This window comes from Vidua chalybeata, chromosome 8, assembly GCF_026979565.1.
Source record: "Vidua chalybeata isolate OUT-0048 chromosome 8, bVidCha1 merged haplotype, whole genome shotgun sequence".
Taxonomy (NCBI): Eukaryota; Metazoa; Chordata; class Aves; order Passeriformes; family Viduidae; genus Vidua; species Vidua chalybeata.
In genome coordinates this window covers 2,337,266-2,353,362 of record NC_071537.1, presented here as the reverse complement: position 1 = coordinate 2,353,362, position 16,097 = coordinate 2,337,266, and the positions used below count along the sequence as shown (strand labels likewise).

Genomic DNA, 16,097 nt, shown 5'->3' with positions numbered 1-16,097 from the left:
AGCAGAGCTCTGGCTGGTGGACTGGGTGACCTTTCTCTCACTCATTTAAGAGGTTTTGTGAAGAAAAAATGAGTGGACAGGGGTTGGCAAGCTGCCAAAACTGTGAAATGGAGCTGGAGGAAGTCAACACAATTCTGCCCTGTCACAGATGTCCTTGGTGTTTTCTGGGAGCCAGATCCACGTGTTACAGAAACACAGAAGGGTTTGGCTTGGAAGAGACCTCAAAGCTCATCCCGTCCCACCCCTGCCATGGCAGGGACACCCCCCACTGCCCCAGGCTGCTGCAGCCTGGCCTTGGGCACTGCCAGGGATCCAGGGGCAGCCACAGCTGCTCTGGGCACCTGTGCCAGGGCCTGCCCACCCTCCCAGGGAACAATTCCTGCCCAAAATCCCATCTAAGTGTCCCCTCCCTCAGTTTAAAGCCATTCCTCCTTGTCCTGTCACTCCATGCCCTTATCAAAAGCCCCTCTCCAGCTCTTGTTATCAGCAAAAGTGTTCATGTTCTTCATGCTTGGCGATGCCAGGAAAATTTGTGCAAGGTTTTGGAGCAGGTCAGCTGCAGTGGAAAATAAAAAAGAGCAAGCATGGAATGCTGTGGAGGAGGAAAAGCAGGAAGATCCCAAGGAATAATGAATTGTTTGTCGTGCTGCTGGGAGCACACAGAGCCCACCCTGCTCCTGGAGGAGAGGGAGCTTCTGCAGGAAAATGGTTCAATTCTAGACAACCTGAGGATTGTGCTGCTCCCTCCTGGGAATGATGCTGGCATTTTGTAAAAGTGATGTTGTGTTTCAATCTCTGTTCCCAAAATATTCCTCAGCATGGATTTATGGCAGGGCTTAGCAGCAGCTGGAGATCCCGTGTGTGGTGTCATCAGTGAATGGTGATGTTTTGGTGGAAAAAAACTGCCTTTAAATGGTCATTTAAAGTGAATTACTCTGTATCTGGACATGCAATGAACATTTCTCAGGCGAGGAGGTTGAAAACAGATGTTTTGGGTAGAAGCTGCAATTCCATCCTTATTCCAGGGGGGCTGGCAGGAAGGGACCACATTTCCTTTAAAAACAGCGAGGTGGGAGCAGCACAATGGGGTGGGTTTGGTGAATCAGACTCCAACTCTGCTCCTCATCCAGCACCCCCGGGGAGGCTGCAGGGTTTTTTGGGGGGGGAGACTGCAGGTTTTTTTTGGGGGGGGGAGGAGTCCACAGGTTTTTTTGAGGGGGAAGTCCACAGGTTTTTTTTTGGGGGGGGGAGGAGTCTGCAGGTTTTTTGGGAGGAGTCCATAGGTTTTTTTGGGGGGGAGTCCACAGGTTTTTTTTGAGGGGGAAGTCCACAGGTTTTTTTTGGGGGGGGAGGAGTCCACAGGTTTTTTTTGGGGGGAGTCTGCAGTTTTTTTTTTTGGGGGGGGGGAGGAGTCTGCAGGTTTTTTTTGGGGGGGAGGCTGCAGGTTTTTTTAGGGGGGAGGCTGCAGTTTTTTTGGGGTGGGAGGCTGCAGTTTTTTTTAGGGGGGAGGCTGCAGTTTTTTAGGGGGGAGGCTGCAGTTTTTTTGGGGGGGAGGCTGCAGGTTTTTTGGGGGGGAGGCTGCAGGTTTTTTTTGGGGCGGGAGGCTGCAGTTTTTTTTGGGGGGGGGAGGCTGCAGTTTTTTTTGGGTGGGAGGCTGCAGGTTTTTTTAGGGGGGAGGCTGCAGTTTTTTTGGGGGGGGAGGCTGCAGTTTTTTTGGGGGGGAGGCTGCAGGTTTTTTTTGGGGGGGGAGGCTGCAATTTTTTGGGGGGGAGGCTGCAGGTTTTTTGGGGGGGAGGCTGCAGGTTTTTTGGGGCGGGAGGCTGCAGTTTTTTGGGGGGGAGGCTGCAGTTTTTTGGGGGGGAGGCTGCAGGTTTTTTGGGGCGGGAGGCTGCAGTTTTTTTGGGGGGGGATGCATTTTTTGAGGGAAGCTGCACTTTTCCAGCATCCCTGCAGGCTGGGGAGCAGCAGCAGAGCAGCCAGACCCGAGGGATGCTGTTTGGATGCCCACAGTGAGCACCTCTCTGCTCCTTGCTGGGCATTTCATTATTGATCTCCTGCTGCAATATTAATGGCAGCAGAATCCCTCTGTAAGCTGCAATATCGTTCTGTGCCCAGCATGGGAAGTGCTGTGAATTGGCTCCATGAATTATGAAGGAGTTTGGAATTGCCTGGTCTTGGTGGAGCGTTTATGGCTCCCCTGGATGTGGCTCTGGTTTTCTGGGCTCCCAGTGTTCTCAGGGAATGGTTTGGGTGTTGCTTGTGCTGATTTGTGATGTGATGCAGCAGAGTTTGGGCTGAATGAGGAGTGGATGCTCTGTGCAGGATTTCTGCATCTTTTTAAACTCTTATCTTGTGTTTTTTTGCTCATTGTGCCTTTCTGCACAGGGTTTCATCCTGGTGTTGTTTTTGTCCTGTCTGATCTGAATTGCACAACCCCAAATGCTCTAAGTGTTAATAATAATAAAAAAAAAACCTGCCTGTATTTATTCCAAACTTCTTGCTGAAATGTTGATATCTCTTCAGGTGTGTTGTACAAATATATTTAATACTTGTGTAAGCCAGAGCTGAGTTGAGATACTGATAAGGCAGCGATTAGGAGGAGCTCAGCAGCAGCATTTTGTTGAAGTGTTTTTACAGGATTTAATTTTGAGTTGTTCACATCATGGAGTGTATTTTTAAGGCATGTTCAGCCGACTTGCTGCAGGTATAATAATAATTCCATCCCTGATATCCCTCTGCCTTCCCAAATCCTCTGTGCTTCCTGCAGAGGATGACATCCCCTGCCCCAAAAATGCCCTTTCCCCTTTGGCTGCTGGCACTGACTCAGTGCTGAAATGGCAAAGTAAAATCTGCTCACAGAGATCTGCCTGTGTTCAAAGGTGTTTCCTGGCTGAGGGGAGGAATAAACCTGGGAAGAAATTTGCTGGATTAGTTTGTTGCTTGCAGTGATGGTGGGCTGTCACTGGGAAATGTACGACAACTCAGTCCTGGGGTTTTCTATCCCTTTTATCCCCTCTGTAAAAAGGAAAAAGTGTTCAGTCCTGAAAGCTTGTCTTACCCAAGATTTCCTTTTTCTAAGGTACAGCAATAGTTTTTTTTTTTTTTTTTTGGTAAGAATGAGAGGTCTGACAAAATACAAACTGTAAATCAGGCAGAAGTGAGATGAGACATAAACTAAAAAAATATCTGGGCGATAGAAGTGACAATTTTGGGTTTTCTGTGTTGGGAAGAGGCAGCTCTTTCCCACAGGAGTGTGAGGATGCCCCAGCAGCTGGAACAGCTGTTCCCTGAAGATAACACACAAACAGGGATGCAGCAGCAACAAACACCAGGGAGAATGAGGACTTGGAAAGGCTTTGGTTTAGTAGGACAATGAATTTTAAAGAGAAAGCAAATAACAGATTTGCAAGGGAAGAAGTGAAAAGTGTGTTACTCATGTCACTTCTAGAAGATCAGGACACATAATCAGGGCAGCTGGAGGATAAACCTCTGACTTGTAAGTTTTGTTGCTCTGGAGAAAATAATTTAGAATGAAATACCCAACTGCACATCCATGGCAAGATCTCACCCTCCTGAGCTCCCTCCGTTCCTGGTGTTCCCTTAATTGCTGTGGTTCTGAGTTTTCTTCCTTTCCACCAAAATCAGTCTCTTTCCCCTGGAATAACTTCTGGAGGGAGCTGAACTGGAGCTGCTGTGGTTCATCCCAGTGCCCCTTGCAGACCCACAGAGCAATTCTGGTTGAGCCAGACTGGGATGAACTGGGAACTCCATGGTTCCAAACCCCCCTTTCCAACACAGCAACGAGTGTGGTGGGCCCAGTGCTGGTTAATCATCAGTGTACTCACTTTTTGTTGTCAGGTAGGATTAGGAGAAAGGCAAAGTAGGCTCAAAATTTTAAAATGATATAAAGAAAACCTTATTAACACTAATTAAAAGGAAGAGTAATAAGAATTAGAACAAAACTTTCAGAACGTTTCACCTCCCCCCACAACTTTTTTTTCTTTCTTACTGACAAAATTTAAAATTTTAGTCAGTTTATTACTTCTGGAATAGTCTTTCTTTAGTTTACTGAGGGAGAGAATTCCTTCTTGTTAATGTTATGGAGACTTCTCTAGAAGAAAACCCAGTTCTCTCCTGGCTCTTTTGAAGAGCAGCTACCCAGGGAAATTTGTAATCCTGAAATCTCTTATCTTCTACGAGGCTGTGGGGTGATTGGGCTGGGGTGAGGATGGAGTGGTTGACTTTGGGTTGGTTGTAGGAGTTGTTGGTTGTTCCCTGTCTGAGATCCTGAATCCCACAGGGGCTGCTGCTGTCCTGTCTGGGAATTCCCAAAGGTGGGACCAAGCTCCATGAGGTTCACACCACGCCTGCTTTGATCTTGGAGTTTGCTCCTGTCATTTCTTACCTCCCTTGGTTCTTTTCATGGAATTTTTCGTCCAGAAGAAAATCGAACTCTGGTAAATGAAAGGCAGCATGATCACAACTTGAAGCCAACGATGAAAATTCCTGCTTACAGACCTCTGGTTTGCAGGATATTTGATAAAGGAGCTGTAAATATTTCTTTAGCAAGAGCTGTAATTCCTCAGCTCCAGTTTTCACTCCTAACCCTCCCCTCAGCCTGCACACTGTTTCTTTTGGTGAATTCGATCTTGATTGTCTTTTGCCCTTTAATCTTGTCATCTTTGCTGGTTGTCCTTGGAGGATTTATTTTCCTTTGCATTCCTAGTCTTGGTTTCTGCTGGGATATGCTGTGGATTGCTAGAGCTGCAGTGCTGGGCCTTTCCTGAGTAGTAAATTCCTGATTTAAACAAGCCATAAATAATGTTTGTACCCCGTGTTCTGTGGGTTTAGATGTCTCAGGGACTGAATCTGCTTAATTTAAATTTGGGCTTCATGAATGTCTTCAATCATGCTGCAGATTGTCACTTAAAACATTTAATTATTCAATGATATTAATTGATCTGCAGCCTGTCTTTCTACTAATCTGATAGAACAAAGTTTGCAAATTGCTGCTGAGAGCAGGATTGTGGTGGAACAGCTTTTGGATAGCAGCAGAAAAGCCTTTGTGTGGCCACGTTAAAATGATAGATGCTCTCCCTGTTAAACACAGGCCTGAGTTTAAATGGGTTCATGTTATCATTTTGTTTGCAGATGTCAAAAGCTCATTAATTTTAAGTCCAACTCCCTACCTTGCTGCTTCAAATTGCTTTTAAATTACACGTGTGCTGATCAATCTTGAAAAGCCCAAATTAAAAACTCAGCCGAGGGCACGTTTTAAGGCCATGGATCCAACACTTAATTCTAATCTGTTTTCCACAGGCAATCCTCCCACTCCAGCACTGGTTCCCAGCAGAAGTGGGGGGAGAGGAAGTTGTAGAGCCTTAAATATTTCTGGGAAGGCGGGGAGGAAAGGAAAAGGTGGAAACAGGGAACTATATTTAAATAATGACCTATTTACATTACATAGTTTGAACTACTAGAAATTGACTTAGGAGCTTGTGGTGTTGAGATAATTGATTTTGTCAGAATGGGGCATTTTTCAAGGAGGAACCTCAAATCCTGGGGTCACTTTTGGGCCCCTCAAGACAAGTATCTTTGACTGTGAGCTGCCCAAGTTATTGATCAGTTTTGTGCACGTGTAACTCGAGCTGTAATTTGTCCTGAAGAAGCTCCAGAACTCCTGCACTGCATCAAACTATTTGCCCTTGAAATTTGGCCTCATTTACCAGAATTTCCCGAGGAAGAAACCTGAATAATTTCCTTGGAAAATCACTGAGCCCTTTCTCTGTGAGCAGAGTTGTGCATTTCTGTTTTTTCATCCGTGCTGGATGCTGCTGCTGACCGGGCTCTTCCAGGGCAGTTTTGCTCTGTGCACTTTTCCTGGAATGGGATTTCAGGCTGGCCAGGCCATCCCTGAGGGTTTTCCCCCTCATTCCGAAGGCTGCACTGGGAGCTGTAATGGGAACCAGCTCCGGGGCGTGGGAAAGGAGCAAAGGCAGGAACTGTCCTGCCAGACAGCCTGTGCAGAGCTGTGCCCAGCTGTGCAGGCCTGGGGGAGGGACAAGGCAATGGTGGGCTGATTTTTTCAGCTGGAAATGCACTCACAGCTGGGTATTTATTTTTTTTTTTCAGAAGTGTGGTAAATGGTTTTTAACCATTTTTAATTTTTCCCGGATTTAGATGTATTTGAATCTCTTAAATTTGGTGCCTCAGCTCTCCTGAGGCTGGGCATAAACCATGTCTTGGGCTGTTTTGTGTCCATCCAGCAGTGCTTTGGACACCTTTAACCATCCTAAATGACCATTTTATTATTCAAAGATATTTGATCCGCACTCTCTGATGAGAGAAAGGAGTTTGGGAGATAAACTGGTGGAGTTTTGGTGTTGGGCGCTGTGCATTTATCACACATTTATGTCTATACAAAGAAATTGATTCTTACCACCAAAAGAAATGAATCAAAACCAAAAGAACAAGACAAAGTAGAGGAAAATATTTTTAAGGTGTGATTTCTGTACAAATACCAACAGTTACAGAAAGTTCATGGAGGGTTTGAATGGGAATAAAGCAAGGTGGGATTTGATTAGGAGTGAAACTTCAGCCGGTTGTTTTTAGTTCCCAGGGGAGGAAGTGGCTTTGCTGGGGAGCAGAGGTTTTGGGAAAGGCAGAGCTTTTTGGGATGAGGAGAAGCAGGAATTGAAGTGAGGGCTGAGGGATGCCCAGGGCGAGTGGGGGTGAAAATCCCACCTGAAGGACGGGGTTTGGAGGATCCATCTCTGCTCTTCCCCTCCCTCAGCTCCAGGGAAGAATTCGGAGCTGGTGACGGCGATGGGCTTTGAATTTCTGCTTTGAATAATCAGAGCCTGAACACAGAAAACACCTTGCACGTGTGACTTTATGTGCATAAAACATTTTGTCATAAAAATTGATTTTCAGAGCAAGATCTGCCCTCGTTTTTTAATGCCATGAGTGTGGCTGAGCTGTAGCTTTCACTTAGTTAAGCTCATTTCCCACCATGGCTTTGGTGGTGGCTGTTGAGAGTTGCTTGGATGTGTGAGGATGAAAGGAAAAAGGGGGATTTTTGGAGAAAATACGAAACAAAGAAAAGGTGGATTTTTGGAGAAAATACGAAATAAAAAAGGTGAGTTTTTAGAGAAAACATGAAAGAAAAAAGGTGGATTTTTGGAGAAAGTATGAAACGAAAAAGGTGGATTTTTGGGGAAAGTAGGATATAGGCAAAGGTGGATTTTTGGAGGAAGTAGGAAGCAAAAAAAAAAAAAGTGGATTTATGGAGAAAACATGAAACAAAAAAAAGGTGGATTTTTGGAGAAAACATGAAACAAAAAAAAGGTGGATTTTTGGAGAAAGTATGAAAAAAAAGGTGGATTTTTGGAGAAAGTATGAAAAAAAAAGGTGGATTTTTGGAGAAAGTATGAAAAGAAAAAAGGTGGATTTTTGGAGAAAGTGTGAAACAAAAAACAAGGTGGATTTTTAGGGAAAACATTGTATTTCTCTTGGAATTTTCTCCCCGAGGTGCTAGCAGCCCTTTGCTGATGCCCAGGGCTGCTGCCTGAGGACCACAAACACCAATTGTTTTGGGGAGCAGGACTGGCTCTGGCTCTGAACACTGCAGCCATTCATGGGCGCTGCCTCCGGGCTCACAGGAGCCTTTATCCCTGCAGGGAAACTGGAATTTTCCTCGGGGACAGAAGCAACAAAGCCCAAGGGGGAACATGAGCCCGTTCAGCAGGGATTTGTTCCATCCTGGGCAGGGCAAGGCAGGAGCGTAGGGGAAGTCCCCTCTTCCCTCAGCCAAAGGCAGGTGATGACATTTCTTGGTTTTTGGGGGCTTGTGGTTGTGTTTTATGGATTTGAGGTTTATTTTTTTTTTTTCCTTAATCTCACTAGGTCAGGAGGGCATGATGCTTTTGTTAAAAATTCCTTGTAGTACTGGTGGTTTTTATTATAGTTTTATGTAGTTATATATATAACTATTATGGTTATATTATATTACATTACATTACATTATATTACATTACATTATATTACATTATATTATATTATATATTATATTATATTATATTATATTATATTATATTATATTATATTATATTATATTATATTATATTATCATTGTTATATATTATTATAATATTCATTATGTATATTATTATCATTTTGTATAGCTCTTTATGCGTTGCTGAATTGTGTCTGGGGGATGTAAGCACGGCAAAACATTGTGATTTCAGGCAGAAGAGGAACTTTTCAAGCTGCTTTCAGCACCTCAAATCACGGATTGGAGTGATGCAGCACAGAAATATCACGGGCAGCAATGCATTTGCAGAGCTGGTGGCAGCAGGGATTTGCTGCTTAGGGGTTTGCAGCAGGAGCTAATAAATTATCAAAGGTATTAAAGAGATTCTGTTAATTTGCAAGGCTGAAAACACTCAGAAACCACAGAGGCATTTGTGTAATTTCCAGCTCTGTGTTTAAGAACTCCCATGAGGAGCTCTTAAAAGCACCAGGTGTTTTCTGGCTTTTTAAGTCTCCCTGGAAACATCTAAACAATTGCATCATGTTGTTGCTCTTTGGTCAGAGTCTTTAAAAGCCGTAACTCTTGTCTAATTGCAACATGGGATGTTTGGCAATAGGAATTTGGGAAATAACAGCTCCTTAAAATAGCCTCAAGCCTGAGGCATGGTAAATACAGAATTAATTCTGGTTGTGTCAGGACAGTAAATAGTGACACTAGGTAATTGTTGTAGTAAAATTAAATTTGGGGTCGTTGGGGCAGCAGGGTTGGTGTGTTTCTTTAGTTTGGATTTTTTTAGTATTTATTTTAATTATGAATAAATTTAAATACTTGAGCGAGATTCGTGTTTATGGCAGCAATGCCCTGGTGTTGTTGGGCCCCAAAAAGAGGATTTCTCCATACAGAATCCCCACAGCCCACTTTGCTCCTGGATTCCTTGAGAGCTCTTTATTTATCTCATCTTTCCCAAGTCGTGCAAGCAGGTATTGAACACGTTTATGCTGGTGTGGCTTTCTGTAGGAAAAGGCAAACAGGGCATCCCTTGTTTATAAATTTCTGGAATGCTAAAATCATCTGTGTGCTTTGTTCCCAAGCAAACAAAGTCTGGACAATGGGGAAAGGATATTGTTATTGGGCCTCGGGGATGCTCCTACTGCATTTTATTTTGAAATAGCCTTTAATATATCTGACCTGATGTCCTGGGCAGGATAAGAAAATTCTAAGTGGATCGCTAGCTTTGCTTATTTTGGGAATTTTCCTTATTTTGGGAATGTCTCTGCTGGTGTTGTTTGAGTGCCTGTCCATGAGCTTGTAGCCAGGTGGGATCAAGTCTTTAAAACCTCCTTCCACTTGGATCTGTATGGATGAGGAATCTTCAAAATCCTGCATCCTAGAGAGGCCTAAAATGATATCACAGCCTTGCGATCCAGAAATCTGAATTACTTCTCCTCTCACCCTCTCATAACGTCAAATTTAAGGGACAAATTTATGCTGCAGGTTGCTGGCAAAGCTTTATTTTAGATGCACTTTGGTGTTAGCTGCATGCCCTGGAGCAGGCAGGGATCCCTCGCTGCAGCCTCAAGGAAAGCACTTGGATTTCACTCCAGCCTGGTCTCATTGAGCAGGTTTGGGGCGTTTTCCGAGGCTGTTTTCCAGGAGAAGGAGCAGCGTTCTTGCTGGGAATGCCGAGCCGTGGTTGCTGTGTGTGGGTGGGCTGTGCCTGGGCCTCGTCACCCCTCGTTTTCTGCTCCTCTCTTTGGGAGAGGCCTCCTGGCCACTGATGCCTTCAGTAGCATTTTTTACTGCGAGCATTTAAAAGGAAAATCCTGCTGCTTTTCATTTGGCTGTCCTGTCCTGATGTTTCTGGGGAACAAATGGAACAAATGTGTTGCATGTTCTTTCTTGCTGAGTTGACCTCAGTTGCCCGTGGCCCACGAGGACCCGCCAGGAGCCAACTGAGGCTGTGCAGAGTCGGTTTCACCAAGATTTGTGCTGATCTTGGGATGAAATATTTACTCTGTGCTGTTTTAATTGTGAAATAATTCATGGAGTTGGGAATGAACCAGTTATGGGTAAGGATGTGGAGCTGCTGGAGTGATCCAGAGGAGGCCATGGAGATGCTCCAAGGGCTGGAGCCAGGCTGGGAGAGCTGGGGGGGCTCACCTGGAGAGGAGAAGGATCCAGGGAGAGCTCAGAGCTCTGCCAGGGTCTGAAGGGGCTCCAGGAGAGCTGGAGAGGGACTGGGGACAAGGCATGGAGGGACAGGACAGAGGGAATGGCTTTAAGCTGTCAGTGGGCAGATTTCGATGGGATTTTGGGCAGGAATTATTCCTTGGGAGGGTGAGGAGGGGCTGGGATGGAATTCCCAGAGCAGCTGTGGCTGCCCCTGGATCCCTGGCAGTGCCCAAGGCCAGGCTGGACACTGGGGCTGGGAGCAGCTTGGGACAGTGGGAGGTGTCCCTGCCATGGCAGGGGGTGGAAGGAGATGATTTTTGATTTTTTTCCAACCCAAACCTTTCCATAATTCCAAGCTGGGAATCCATCAGCTCAGAAAGGCCTTGGATGCTGTGCCCAGAGAAGCTGTGGCTGCCCAAAAGCATCCAAGGCCTTTCTGAGCTGATGGATTCCCAGCTCCGTGTCGTTCATGGCTGAATCCATCTGTGTAGGCACATCTGGCCACCAGTTTTTGAGAGAAAAGTTCATCTGAAAGACAGGCTCTGTTATTTGAGCCTTTCAGAAGCAACCAAGCCACAGAGGGTGTTTTCTTTGTGCAAAAACAGAGCCTGTGCCAAAAGCTGGGCATAACTCCCCACCACTGAAGGGGTGGGAGCCTATGGATGTTGGATTAAGCCTTTTTCTGACCTAGAGATGGGGCAACTGAGAGGTCTTTTAAAACCTTTTCTTCCATTTTCTGTTTTATGTGAAGGGTGAGACAATACAGATGTTGTAATTTACGCTATTGCAATTAGAAGTTAACTATTTTTTAATTACAATTTTAAGTGTTTCTTGGTTTATTAGCTGTTGTTACACTACATTGTAAATGGTTAATTAGTTGAAATTACTCTTTGTGAGTCTTACTACAATGTATCATCATAATTCTATTTCTCTAAGGTATCTAGTCTTATTTAAAAGGCCACCCTTTACAACTTGTTTCGAGTTCATTTCTCTCTTAACAATGTCTGTCCTATTCTATAGTATTTCTAAGTTAGTATTTCTTATCTCAGAGTTTACATACAGATATATATTATGTGAACCTTCTGTCAAGCTTTGAAAATTTTCTGTAAATCCATTTCCCACATGTGGAGAATCCAGTCTGCTTCTAGATTAAATCCCTGTCATTTGTGGACTTCTCTCTGTAAAAATGTGTCATGACTGGAAGTCCTGACAGGAATCACTGCCCTCGCTGTCATCCTCAGCCCTGAGCAACTCCTGGAGCTCTCTGAAGATTTTTCCACGTTCATTTTTGCCATTTCTTGGCTTCTTTTTTCTTCTTCTGCCAAGGTCAGGGTTGAAGGCACTTGAGAGGATAGGTCACGTTCAGGCTGAGATGTTTCTTATTTCTTATCTGTTTTACAAGTTGTGAGTTCTACAGCGTTCTACTGACAATTACAAAATGGCCAACTGTCTCTTGTTACGAGGTCTAAACTATCCAATTAAGAAATGACACCTAAATTATTTTCACTTTTAACCCAATAACTAATCACTCATGCCCACAATGAGGACTTTTTTGTCCAATTTCACAAAACCACCCAAACCCATGGAGAAGGACCAGCCATCACCCTAAAACCTCCATCTTGCCCCATATGTATTGCTATATTCTAAAACCCCAAACTCTGTGTTTTCCACCCTGTGACATCACACACTTCTATCCAAACTCCACACCCACAATCCCAGTGCTAGCAATCAATTTTTAAGCTTTCTCCACAGCCTCAGGTCTAATACAGCATTTTTCTTGTGGGTCTGTGCCCTTCAGCACAGAAAGTTGAAAATTCTCAGCATCCAGGGTTCCAGCACGTTTTGGGTTTCAGCTTGGAGCTGTACAGCTCCTTCCTCATCAGAATTTGCAGAACAGTGAGAGTCTTGTGTTTTTGTGAGGAGTTTTATCAATTTTGTTTCAGCCTCCCACGGGAAGTTTTTGTTCTCCATTTGGATTTCTGGCTGTTTATCCAGCCTTTGAACAGGAACATCTGAGTGCTCCTGGAGCCAGCAGGAATAAGGACTTAAGGAAGAACGGAGTTTACCATTTCTTTTTGGGTCATTGTACTGAAGAATGGCTGAAATAAGCAGAAATTGATACAAATCTGGGTTTTCATCTCCCACATCGGACAAATAGTTGGGCTGGCTTCTGCAGGAAGGTCTCAGGATAGCAGCATCCAAGCAAAAAGGTCAAATCTCTGTAGGACATACCCAAAAATCTTCAAATGAAGGAAACTTTATCTAAATGCAAACAAGAAATGCTCCCTGAGGGCAGTAACTTTTAATTTATCCCCTCAGTGTTACAAAAAAAACAAACTTGGAACCAATTTCTGCTCCTCAAAGCATCTCTGGAGGGTGCTGTCCTCCTTCCTGTGCACTTCTCCAAGGAAAAGTCCTCTCCACTGGGCTCAGTATGGGAAGCTGGAAGGCAGAGAAACGGTTTATTCACATCACATTAATCCTAAAAACTAAAGGAAGAAAAGGCTGTGGGTGAGCTTGGCATCACGGGACTTGGGTAATGAAAATTGCCAGTTGTGGGGGGAAGTCACATCTCCTGCACATCACAAAATGACCAAACAGCTCCTTGGGTCCTGCTGGTGGATCCTGGAACGGCTGGGGCTGAGGAGAGGCTGGCAGGATGGAGATGAGGGCAATGCTCCAATGTTTCCTGCAGCTGAGGTGGGAGATGGTGAGAAACCCCCCCCCCCCGAGATAAAACTCAGCGCCTCAGACAGGAGAGATTGTGTGTGCTTATCTGGAAGTTCCCTTTCCTCCACGCTGATAACATTCTGAGGAGAGTGAAAAATAGGAATTGCCATCCCCAGCCTCGTGTTATCGCTTTGGGAACAGCTTTTCTATCGCTCCAGCTGATGGGAAAATGTATTCCTTTAATCACATTGAACACAATCGCTGGTGTTGGTGAAGTAGAGATGCATTATGTGGGATGTGGAAGGGGGAATTGAGGGAAATTCACTCTTATCAGGGATCTGATGTGGATCCCAGGCTGCAGCAGGGTGGGAAGGGGGTTTGTGCTTCTGTTCCCTCGCACTGGGCAAAATTTTTGTGAAGTCTGTGCACTCCTTGAGCTCCAGGTGGGGATGGGAGCAGGACCTGCCCTTCCCTGGCTCCATCAGGAGCTGCCTCACCCATCCCAGTCTGCCTGCTCTGTTGGCCTCCCTTGTGTCCCCAGGGAGCCAGGATGGGACAGAGGTTTTTTGGACAGGAAAAGTTAAAAACTAACCAGAGGAGACAGACAGAGCTGAAATAAATGAACTGCTGCTGGTCTGTCTGAGTGAAGGATGTTGTGGTTATGTCAGTGTCTTCTTCCAGAAGAATTCTGTCTTCCAAAAATTATTAACAGGTTTTTGCCTGTTCTCAGCTACTTATTCATGCCCCTGAGCTGCTGCTCTCTGAGGATGTAGAACATTTATTTTTTTTTTTTTCAGGCTGTAAATCCCATCAGGGAAGTGTTTCATTCTGCAGGGCTTTTTCCATGCTAACTTTAAAATGAATTTATTTCTTTTAACCCAGATATTCTCCTGGCCTGGCACAGCAAACACTGGTGCAGGGTGGCTGAGGGAGTTCTCAGCTGCAGAGGGAGGGGAAGGGACAGGAGAGGAAGGTTGGAAAACAGAAATCCTTTGATCTTGGTGGTTGTTTTTGTGCTGTTTGTATCCCTGCACGTGCTGCACGCTGGATTTAACAGTGCTGGGAGCTGTGCCTGCTTTGTGTGACAGTGAAAAGAACATTTCCCTAATGCTGTGGGGTGTTTCAGGTGGATTTGGGGTGGTTATGGGGTGTTTTAGGTGGCTATGGGATGCTTTAGAGGGTAATGGGATGGTTATGGGGTATTTTAGGGGACTGTGAGGTGTTTTAGATGGCTTTTAGGGTGTTTTACATGGTTGTGGGGTGGTCATAGGATGCTTTAGGTAGCTGTGGGATGTTTTAGAGGGCTGTGGGGTGGTTATGGGGTGTTTTAGGGGGCTATGAAGTGTTTTAGATGGCTTTTAGGATGTTTTAGATGTCTGTGGGGTCACTATCGGGTATTTTAGATTGCTTTTGTGTGGCTGTGGCATGTTTTATGATGTTTATGGGGTGTTTTAGATGCCTCTTGGATGGCTCTGGGGTGCTTTATATGGCTTTGGGGTGGCTGTGAGGTGGTTTAGATCCTTATGAGGTGGCTGCTGGGTGTTGTAGATTGCCATGAGGTGGTTTAGGTGGTTATGGGCTGTCTGTGGGGTGCTTTAGATCATTACTGGGTGGTTATGGGGTGTTTTAGATCACTATGAGGAGTTTTAAATGGTTATGGGGTGGCTATTGGGTGTTTTAGGTGGCTGTGGGATCTTTCAGATGGCTTTGGGGTGGCTGTGGAGTGGTTCCAATGGTCATGAGGTGCTTTAGATGGTTATGGGATTGCCATGGGGTGCTGTAGATGGTTATGGGGTGGTTTAGATGGTTATGGGATTGCCATGGGGTGGTTTAGATGGTTATGGGATTGCCATGGGGCGCTGTAGATGGTTATGGGGTGCTGCAGATGGTTATGGGATTGCCATGGGGTGCTGTAGATGGTTATGGGATTGCCATGGGGTGCTGTAGATGGTTATGGGGTGCTGCAGATGGTTATGGGATTGCCATGGGGTGCTGCAGATGGTTATGGGATTGCCATGAGGTGCTGTAGATGGTTATGGGATTGCCATGGGGTGCTGTAAATGGTTATGGGATTGCCATGAGGTGCTGTAGATGGCAATGGGATTGCCATGGGGTGCTGTAGATGGCAATGGGATTGCCATGGGGTGCTGTAGATGGCAATGGGATTGCCATGGGGTGCTGTAGATGGCTATGGGATTGCCATGGGGTGCTGCAGATGGCTATGGGGTGGCTCAGATGGCCACATCCCGAGAGGTGCCTGGTATCTGGAGGTGCCCCTGAGGACAGAAGCTCAGAAGCAGAGCAGGAGGAGTGAAATCCCGTTCCTGCTGGGCCACTGAGGACCCAGAGGAGAGCTGTGCCTGGGAGGGCACGGGGGCTGGGGGGAGCAGGGCCAGCAGTGCCCCAGGGCCAGCAGTGCCCCAGGGCCAGCAGTGCCCCAGGGCCAGCAGTGCCCCTGGCAGGTGGGGCATTGCCCAAACCCCAATTTCTGACAGGAATTTGCCGCTTTCCCTGGGTGTCCCCTTGGAGAGCAGGGGCTGCTCCTGTTGTGTCACAGCTCTGACTGTCCCAGGGAGCTGCCCTGCTCCCGGGGTCCTTTCAGGGTGACAACATCACCGAACCCCAATTTATTTCCAGCCATTTCAAGTCGTTCCCAAGACGTTCTGTGCCACAGACTGGCACAGAGCTGAGTCATCATGTTTTCCTCCTGGTAATTTATTAAATAACCACTGAAAACCCCTCATTAACAAATACATCCTGACTATTTAAAGGAAAAAAAAAAACCCTTTCCTCTGTGCACATCTCCTGTTATCCTCTCCAGAATTCCAATTCCTCCGATCCAGAGGTGGATCCAGAGCTGCTAAAGCAGAAGTCAGAGTGTTTGCTGCAAACACCCATCCCTTGTTAAGCAGTATTTACATAAAACATGCTGACACCACTTTGGGGAGATTGAGTAGGATGCTTTCTCAGCTGTTGAAATTTGCACACGAGATGGAAGATGTTTTGATTAAAAGAAGGGTTAGCTGAATTTTTTTTTTCCCATTTATTCCCATGTGTCAGAATCAAAGCAGAGTTTCTCCAGGCGTTTTGCCCAATTTTTTTTCTTTTTTTTCTGTTCCTCTTGTTCAGTTGTTTGGATTCTTTCCCTCAAGGTTGAGATTTTTGTGGGTTTTTTTTTTTCCTCGTAGCAGAGGAATTCAGTTATTTAAGGAGATAAATACAT

The 16,097-nt window shown here is 45.4% G+C and overlaps 1 protein-coding gene across 2 annotated transcripts in view; it reads left to right on the top strand.

The window, feature by feature from the left end:
* The window catches only part of PTPRE (protein tyrosine phosphatase receptor type E), a 97,270-nt gene that overhangs the window by 2,601 nt on the left and 78,572 nt on the right, over positions 1 to 16,097 (top strand). The window contains exon 1 of one of the 2 annotated variants that reach the window (XM_053949197.1): positions 7,750 to 7,819. The exons of the other annotated variant lie outside the window; for it this stretch is intronic. The gene's annotated coding sequence lies outside the window, so the exon portion shown is untranslated. Of the gene's footprint in view, positions 1 to 7,749; positions 7,820 to 16,097 lie in introns of those variants that run through there. 2 annotated transcript variants of the gene reach the window in all.